The sequence below is a fragment of the Bubalus kerabau genome, chromosome 3 (assembly GCF_029407905.1).
Source record: "Bubalus kerabau isolate K-KA32 ecotype Philippines breed swamp buffalo chromosome 3, PCC_UOA_SB_1v2, whole genome shotgun sequence".
NCBI classification, from domain to species: Eukaryota; Metazoa; Chordata; class Mammalia; order Artiodactyla; family Bovidae; genus Bubalus; species Bubalus kerabau.
Window position 1 is genome coordinate 150,491,405 of NC_073626.1, and position 9,615 is coordinate 150,501,019.

At 43.6% G+C, this 9,615-nt stretch overlaps 1 long non-coding RNA gene across 1 annotated transcript; it reads right to left on the reverse strand.

The window, feature by feature from the left end:
* Window positions 1-781: 781 nt before the first annotated feature.
* LOC129647820 (uncharacterized) lies at window positions 782-5,185 on the reverse strand. Its single transcript, XR_008712522.1, has 3 exons — window positions 4,918-5,185; window positions 2,665-2,830; window positions 782-1,601 (listed from the first exon to the last, which is right to left on the reverse strand). It is a non-coding gene; the product is annotated as an uncharacterized LOC129647820 (long non-coding RNA).
* Between the last annotated feature and the right edge of the window lie 4,430 nt (window positions 5,186-9,615).

Below are 9,615 nucleotides of genomic sequence, written 5' to 3' on the forward strand. Positions count from 1 at the left end.
AACATTTAGAAAACGAAGATCATGGCATCTGGTCCCATCACTTCATGGCAAATAGATGGGGAAACAATGCAAACAGTGAGAGATTTTATTTTTTGGGCTCCAAAATCACTGAAGACGGTGACTGCAGCCATGAAATTAAAAGATGCTTGCTCCTTGTAAGAAAAGTTATGACCAACCTAGACAGCATATTAAAAAGCAGAGACGTTACTTTACCAACCAAGGTCCGTCTAGTCAAAGCTTTAGCTTTTCCCGTAGTCATGTATGGATGTGAGAGTTGGACTGTGAAGAAAGCTGAGCGCCGAGGAATTGATGCTTTTGAACTGTGGTGTTAGACAAAACTCTTGAGAGTCCCTTGGACTGCAAGGAGATCCAACCAGTCCATCCTAAAGGAAATCAGTCTTGAATATTCATTGGAAGGACTGATGCTGAAGGTGAAACTCCAATACTTTGGCCACCTGATGTGAAGAACTGCCTCACTGGAAAAGATATCCTTATGCTGGGAAAGATTGAAGGCAGTAGGAAAAGGTGACAACAGAGGATGAGATGGTTGGATGGCATCACCAACTTGATGGATATGTATTTGAGTCAGCTCCGGGTGTTGGTGATGGACAGGAAAACCTGGCATGCTGCAGTCAATGTGGTCGCAAAGACTCAGACGTGACTGAGTGCCTGAACTGAACTGAACTGAATAAGAGAAACAAAAAGAAAGTCAAAGTAGGGTTATAAAAAGTATAGTATATAACTGTTAAAATTTAATACTGAAAATATTTAAATTATTATGAACTATAAATATGCTGTTTACAAGCTAATAAGAAGAAGATAAAAGATATGGCTCCATGATCACCTAGAAAGAAGATGTAAACATTGAAATAAGATTTAAAGTTGACAGATAAAGATTTTTTTGTTGTTCCTTTCAACACTGAGAGTATATACAATTAGAAATGATGTCATGAGTGGGATAAGGTCGTGGGGGTGCTAAATAGACCCCCTTCCCTGATCCTCCATCCTCATCTCCCCTCTAAGATACGCCCTGCTTATTAGGTATAGGAGCTATTAAGAGGCCTTAAAGTGGGAATTGTAATGTTAAAAATAGTATACATTATGTGTAAACATGGGTATATTTGTCTCCAGTACGACATGTAAAATGAGACTGGTTCTTTCCCTGTGTTACTATCTCCAAGTTCAACCTGGCTCTTCTCTCTGTACCAGCTGGTTGGGCTGCGGTAGCAGGCACACGCCACAGCCCTGTGACCTGGCTGTGTTGACAACATCAGGGGATTGGAGCTGGAATCATAGAACCAAAAGCTGTAAGAACTAGAAGGAACTTGGGAATATGTAGTAAAAACTTCTCTCGGTCAGGGAGGTAAGAAATGTCCCTTAAACCACAGACACAGCTGAGGCCAGAAGCCAGGTCTCCCAAATGAGTCCAAGTGGCCAGATAAACTTTTACAAATAAACTTTTGAAATCTCAGTGTGAAGCAGATGCTCAAGGTTGTCCAAATCAGTTCTCCTTTATTCATCTCCCCTTCTTGTTGAAATAAATTGTGGCTAGCTTGGCCATTTGTCTTCGGGTATCTGACACCAGGATGAATTATGCATTGCTGAAGAGAAGTGAAACGTCTTTATTAGTCATGTGAAATCTTATTTCATTCTGTACCCTTAAATTCTCAAAAGCCTCGAGCAGGTACATGTCAGCTCTGCTCATGTAAGAATGAATCTTAACACTATCATGTGGAATGAAAAGAAGAACACATATGATCTGATCCACATATATAATAGTCAAAAATAGGGAAAACTAATCCAAGCTATCAGAAGTCAAGGTGCTGTGCTGTGCTCTTTGTGACCCCATGGACTGTAGCCCACCAGGCTCCTCTGTCCGTGAGATTCTCCAGGCAAGACTACTGGAGTGGGTTGCTATTTCCTCCTCCAGGGGATCTTCCCCACCCAGGGATTGAACCCATGTTTCCTGCATTGGCAGGTGGATTCTTTACCACAGAGACACCTGAGACACCCTAGAAGTCAGGGTGAAGTGAAGTGAAGTGAAGTGAAGTGAAGTGATGTGAAAGTCTCTCAGTCGTGTCCAACTATTTGCGACCCCATGGACTAGCCCATGGAATTCTCTAGGCCAGAATACTGAAGTGGGTAGCCTTTCCCTTCTCCAGGGGATCTTCCCAACCTAGGGATTGAACCCATGTCTCTCGGATTGCAGGCGAATTCTTTACCAACTGAGCTATCAGGGAAGCCCAGAAGTCAGCGTAGTGGTTACCAAATCTTTGTGGCCAGGGGAAGAAGTGAGTGCTTTGGGGGTCTTGGTAATGTTCTCAGTCTTCATCTGAGGCTGGTACAAGACTATGTTCAACTTATAAAGCATCACTGAGTTGTGTACTTAGAGCATGTGCTCTTTTCTGCATAGCTGCTATTGGGTTGGCCAAAAGGTTCATTTAAGTTTTTCCATAAGATGGTATGGAAAAACTCAAACAAATTTTTTGGCCAACTCAATATTTTTCAGTAAAAAGTATCACAAAGAAAAGAGGCATAGTGATAGTACTGGATCCATCTTGGGTGTGCCTGGAATGAGCAAAAATTAGAAACATAGCATTTTATAACTGTTCTTCTGTATACCCCATCTCAGCTGGACACATGAGATGTGTCCTTGAACCTTACTGTTCAAGAATAAAATGATTCAGTGTTTGCTTCTTTGGTGACCTGTCAGAAAAAGTCCATTCCGTAGTGCAGTTGGAGAGAGGCAATTTTCATTGCTTTTGGCTGCCTCCAAATGCTTTGGTGTGTCACTTGTGGGTATTCATCTCACCAGCTGTTCCCTGATGGCCTGCAACAGGAGAAGAGGGAAAAAGTCAGGAACAGTGGGTCATAAGTAGGATCTCTATAGTGAAATCCTCGTGTGTCCACTCCACTGGAGTAGAGGGTACCTGGTTGGTGCATTGATGACAACTATCAGAACATCTGCTCTGACTCTGTCTCTGATTTAAGCTCTTTTTCTTCTTTTAACAATCGATCATGAATCAGTCATCTTCCTGAAAAGCATCACTCACCTTGGATTGTAACAGAAAATAATTATAATTTCTCTGACTTGATTGTTGCCCCAATGTCTTTGCTCATACACGCACTTTTTCGTTTTTATAGAACTCCTTCCATACATTTTTATGCATGTTGGAAGAACACATGCTCCACTATACTCATAGCCCCCTCCATTAGAGAAATGACCTTGGCCTTCAAATCTAGGTTTACCAACATTCACTCCTTCCCTGGGGTAAAGGAATGAATTATCTGTCTAGTAAACTGGGAGTCCTTTCTGCCTTGCTTCTCCCCATGCTAGGGAGTTGGGGTGGGGTGGGGGGGGATCCTGCAGTTGCAGAGTAGTTTTGTGGCTGGGTGGGAAAGTCAGCCTCATTGAGAGGGAAGCAGTAGCAAGGCTGCTTGGTCAGAAATCCAAGCCATCCTTTAGTATCTGCTTTCTCCTTGCCTGATTTCTGTGTTTATCTCTCAATGGCTCTGAATTTAAGCAGGGAGGAAGAAGTAGATTTTATTTATTAAAACACCACCACCACCAGCCCCTACCCCACCAAATTTCAACTCTTTACAGTCAGTGTAGAGAAGGGCTTCAGAGAAGGATCTCTGGGTTCAAATCCTGCTCTGGCCACTTACAGCTGTGTGATCTAAGTTGCTTAACCTCTCTAAGCCTCACTCGTCCACCAGATAGGAGGATCTTAAGAATATCTATCTCATGAAGCTGTTAAGAGAATTAAATGGATCATTCATGTGTACAACTTAGACAATTACCTGGTACAACAAGACTACTCATTACATGTTAGCTGTTAATTAGATTTTAACCAAATTATGCTCCAGTATTCTTGCCTGGGGAAATTCCATGGACAGAGGAACCTGGCAGGCTACAGTCTGTGGGGCTACAAAGCATCAGATGCAATTGACCACACATTGACCCACTACTGAGGGGAGTACTTCTTCCCTTCTAGGAACTCTACTCATAGGGTATCCTGGTACTCATTACATGTTAGCTGTTAATTATATTTTAATCAAAATAATATCATACTAGTCTGTAAATCTACCCCCATCACATAAAAGGATCTGAGCAATAAAATAAATGAGATTGACCTCATTGTTCTCAAAAAATTTAGACCACCCCAATTTTGATAAACTAAAACATCTCACATTATATTAAATATAAAAATTTGTATTATCAAAAATAGGATTTTCACAACTCTCCCTGAGATAAAATTGCAATTTAATATAGAATTTGCTGCATCCCAACAACAGATTTCCCCTCTCCCTATATGCTGGTACTTCCTCCCTCCCCTTCACCATCACCCTTGAGAATCTCTGATCTGATTAACAGTTAGAGATGGAACCTGGGAGCAGACTACACCTCCTTCACCAGCTCATGGAATAGTTCCTTCATCTCAGAATCTTGGGTCCCTTTTCTTTTTTTTTCTCACTCAGATCACTCAGTTATCAATCACTGCCATCTCCTCTTCCTGCTCAGAATCTGGTTTTAAATGCTGACCGTATGCAAGTCAGATAGAACATTTCAAAAAAAGAAGATTTCAGAAATGAAGTGAGACTTCTGAAGTGGGCTTGGTTCTTAACTGTAACTTGGATCTCTAGGGGACACAGTGGTAAAGAATCTGCCTCCAATGCAGTAGATGTGGGTTTGGTCCCTGGGTCGAGAAGATCCCCTAGACTAGGAAATGGCAACCCACTCCAGTATTCATGCCTGGGTAATTCCATGCACAGAGGAGCCTGGTGGGCTACAGTCCCTGGGGTCACCAAGAGTCAGACATGACTGAGCGACTGAGCATGCACAGGTTTTCTCAGCCACGTGGGGCTGGGGGCAGGGCTTATAATAGAGTTTAACAATAGTAAACAGTATTAACACACCGGTTCTCTACCACAGAGTCGAGGAAGTTTCAGTTTCCCACAGACGCCTCCCTAGAAGCTCACAAAGTTCCAGGGGGTCCCCTGTGCTCTCTTGTCTTGTTTTTTCCTCCCGCTTCTGTATTTGGCCTCACGCTCTCCGTCACTGCTAGCATTCGCACTTTCACTCTCCAATCTGGCGGCTTGAGACTCAGTCTACTCAGCTTCCCAGGACTGAACACCCGGCCCCTTCCACGGGCCAGCATCATCCTGCAGTCTCCTCTCTCAGGTGTGAAGAAACTCCACCCCACACATGCCCGGGTTCAATCCTCTTTATAGCTTACAACGCGTTGCTGTTGGAGGCTCTTGGTGACTCACAGAATCTGCTGCTTTTAATTTTGGTTGTTGGTTGGTGTTTTAAACAGCATTTTCACTTTAAGTCTTTGCTATAAATCCCTGAGTGTGAGGGCAATCTGAGCATTCCTGTGATCATATGTGTGTACTCACAAATGACCTGTCTCCTCTTTTTGGATGGTTCTACAGAATCCCTGAGCAAAATTTGGGTATTTTTACTTGGCCCAGGGTGTAATTCTTTCTCTGAGTCTCCTCTGCCCCTGGAGCAATTAGGTTCCAGAATCCTAGGAGAAGGTACGCAGGAAGTCCTAGGTATGAGGCCGCAGGTACACAATTTAGATTTTTCTCTGTGTTTTCTGTTTTGTAAAGTATAGGCTTTTTAGATAAGTAATAAGATTTGAGGAGAATATTCGAAGTGGTTAATTTAATTCTTTTTGCATTTCTTTCTAAACGTGATTAGTTAAAATGATACAAGTAATTCTCAAATGTTGTTGTTGTTTAGTTGGTAAGTCCTGTCTGACTCTATTTTTGACCCCATGGACTATAGACTGCCAGGCTCCTCTGTCCATGGGATTCTCCAGGCAAGAGAATCTACCGGAGCGGTTTGCTATTTCCTTCTTCAGGGGATCTTCCTGACCCAGGGATCAAAGCCACATCTCCTGCATTGGCAGGTGGATTCTTTACCACTGAGCCACCAGTTCTAAGTTGCTTCAATAGTGTCTGCCTCTGTGCAACCCCAGGACTGCAGCCTGCCAGGCTCCTCTGTCCATGGGATTCTCCAGGCAAGAATACTGGAGTAAGTTGCCCTGTCCTCCTCCAGTGGATCTTACCAACCCAGGGATTGAACCCAGGTCTCCAGCATTGCAGGTGGATTCTTTACCAGCTGAGCCACAGGGGAAGCCCAGGAAGCCCAAGCTGCTGCTGCTGCTAAGTCATTTCAGTCATGTCCGACTCTGTGTGACCCTATAGACGGCAGCCCACCAGGCTCTGCCGTCCCTGGGGTTCTCCAGGCAAGAACACTGGAAATGGGTTGCCATTTCCTTCTCCAATGCATGAAAGTAAAAAGTCAAAGTGAAGTTGCTCAGTTGTGTCTGACTCTTAGTGACCTCATGGACTGCAGCCCACCAGGCTCCTCGGTCCATGGGATTCTCCAGGCAAGAGTACTGTCCATACACCTTGTCAAAAACTCAAATGGTTTAGAGGTATATGAGTCAAGTGTGGTAACCTCCCTCCCTCCATTTCCCCCAGTAAACTTTTTTCTCTAGTTGTAACTGCTTTTGAACTGTGGTGTTGGAGAAGACTCTTGAGAGTCCCTTGGACTGCAAAGAGATCCAACCAGTCCATTCTGAAGGAGATCAGCCCTGGGATTTCTTTGGAAGGAATGATGCTAAAGCTGAAACTCCAGTACTTTGGCCACCTCATGCAAAGAGTTGACTCATTGGAAAAGGCTCTGATGCTGGAAGGGATTGGGGGCAGGAGGAGAAGGGGACGACAGAGGATGAGATGGCTGGATGGCATCACCAACTCGATGGATGTGAGTCTGGGTGAACTCCGGGAGTTGGTGATAGACAGGGAGGCCTGGCGAGCTGTGATTCATGGGGTCGCAAAGAGTCAGACACGACTGAGCGACTGAACTGAACTGAACTGAACTGAACACTGTTGCATAACTCAAGACACAAAGCATTTGCATACATCAGTTCAGTCAGTTCAGTTGCTCGGTCCTGTCTGATTCTTTGCGACCCCATGAATCACAGCACACCAGGCCTCCCTGTCCATCACTAACTCCCCGAGTTCACTCAAACTCACGTCCATCAAGTCGGTGATGCCATCCAGCCATCTCATCCTCTGTCGTCCCCTTCTCCTCCTGCCCTCAATCCCTCCCAGCATCAGGGTCATGGGTAAATACAGAAACACTTGTGGCATTTATTTTTCTTAATGTAATCAGAGTATTGTGATATTTTGTGCAGTTCTCCTAACCCCTCTAAAAGTATGTCTTAGAAAGCTCTCTTTGTTGGAATATATAAACATATCTCATTCTTTTTAACTGCTGTGTATATTCCATAGTAAGACTACACTGTCACACATTCAACTGTTCTCTATTGAGAAACATGGAGGATGTTTCTGTTTGCTATAATAAGCAATTCCAAAGTGACATTTTTTCTAAAAATATATATATTTAATTTTGTGAATGAGCATGCACTTAAGATAGATATTTCATACTGGAATTGTTGAATTTAAATATTGATAGAAGCGGTTAGACTGACTTTTCCATTTACTTTCCCCCAACAGTGAGTCTAATTAAAGCCTATCGACTGAGTCTCTGAGTATGATTAGGGGATCACCAGGATTTTGCATAAACAAACAAAGAGAGATTTTGGCAGATCTTCCAGAGTACAGTGAACCCCTTGGGTATTGAAAGCAATCCTTCATTTCCAGGGTCGCAGAGTCTGCTCCAGAAGATGATGGAGACCAGGCTTTGCACACTTGTGGTTTCTGAGGTAGACATCTCCTTTCATGTCTGTGAGGCTTCCTTCATAATGCTATGTTTTATTAATAAAACTTTCAAAGCACATTTCATCACCTCAGCAACAGTTTGTGTTCTCAGTGTGGTTACAGCTGTCAGTAGGTCAGCTGTAATGATCTGGCCTAGACGGTACAGAAACAACCCTTTCCCTTCTCCTTAATAACTCAGGGGGGAGACACTGAAACCAATTTTTAACCCTAAAAATAATTCTCTTAGACTTTTCCAGATCTTCCTTAGAAAGAGAGAACTGCTAAATTCTTAGCTTTTCTCCAGTGAATAGCTTCATTATTGTTCAGTGTTTAAGGAATAACATTGACAGCTGGTGTTCTGTGCTGCGAGCCCCTGCTAACCATCCTGTGCTCGCGTGTCCCTGCAACAGCCCGAGCTCTCAGCTTTGCAGGACACTCCATTGCCGGGAGCAGGAGTTCCGCCCATGGCAAAAGTCATGAGGAAGGAGGCTCGGCACACGCAAAGGCGGGATCGAGCCTCAGGAGTCCCCTTGGAAATTCTCGAGCATCTACCCCCCAAACCAGAGTCTGCCTACTTTCTGCTTTGTGCTCTCACCTACACCTCTGACTTTACGGGGGGGTGTCCCCCACTACCTCTCTCTGAAAAAAAAAAAAAAAGAGTTAACTTACAGCTCCAGTTAATAAAGTTCCTGGGTGTGATAGTGTTTCAACCTACAAACTCCTTTGGAAGTCCTCTAGCCTGCCTGAATAGGTTTTTCCAGCCACATGTGATTGCTCAGAGCCTCCCAACTGTGAGAGGTATGAGATGTTCTAAACTATCTAAATACAGATTCCTTTGAGCAGTTAAAAGATTGATTAGAAATTGTATTGGTGAAGGGTTTTTCACTTGTTGGGCCAATGTTTGCTGCTAAGTTTCCATATCCCTTACCTGCTGCGTCCCTGGCAGTGTATTGATTAATATAATTGGTGTAAGTAGTAGCTTTAATGTTTGTAACCTTGGACCCGTGAGTTAATTCTTTTTCTTGTTATAGCCCACCACACCTTTGCCCTGTAGGAATGCAACTTTATCTAATGCTTTTGGAGGGTGGCACCTGACTAATCACCTTTAGAGAAAAATAAGTTTTCTGAAGAAAGGGTCTTAAAATGTTAACAGGCTTCTGGGCCAGAAGATGATGCAAATCACCTAAACTTTTGCAAATGATAAGTTTGCAGGAAGCCTGGCTTACTGCATGACTCTACCCTTTCCCCCATTATCCTCTATGCATAACTTAAGGTATAAAAACTACTTTGGAAAATAAAGTGCGGGCCTTGTTCATGGAAACTTGGTCTCCCCATGTCGTTCTTTCTCTCACCTTCCAGCCTCTTTTCTCCACTGAATTTCCTCACTGAGCTATCCTTATTTAACCACTCTTTATATCCTTAATTAACATTTAATTAAGCAATTGTTTCCTGATCCTCGCCGATGCCATCCCCGCTTCGAATTCCCTGGATCCACCAGGGCTGGACCCCGGCACTCCATCTCTCTTTTGAGCTGGGAATTAAAGTGCCATGTGTTCAGCTGTGTCTGACTCCCTACAACCCCATGGACTGTAGCCCACCAGGGTCTTCTGTCCATGGGATTTCCCAGGCAAGAATATTGGAGTGGGCTACCATTTTCTTCTCCAGGGGATTTTCCTGACCCACGGATCGAACCTGTGTTTCTTGTGTCTCCTGCATTGGCAGGCAGATTCTTTACCACTGAGCCACCAGGAAGCCCAATTTCTGCTATACAGCAAAGCGATTACATAACACACATATACATTCTGTTCCATATCCTTTTCCATTAGGGTTTATCACAGGATATTGAATATTGTTCCCTGTGCTATTCAGTAGGAC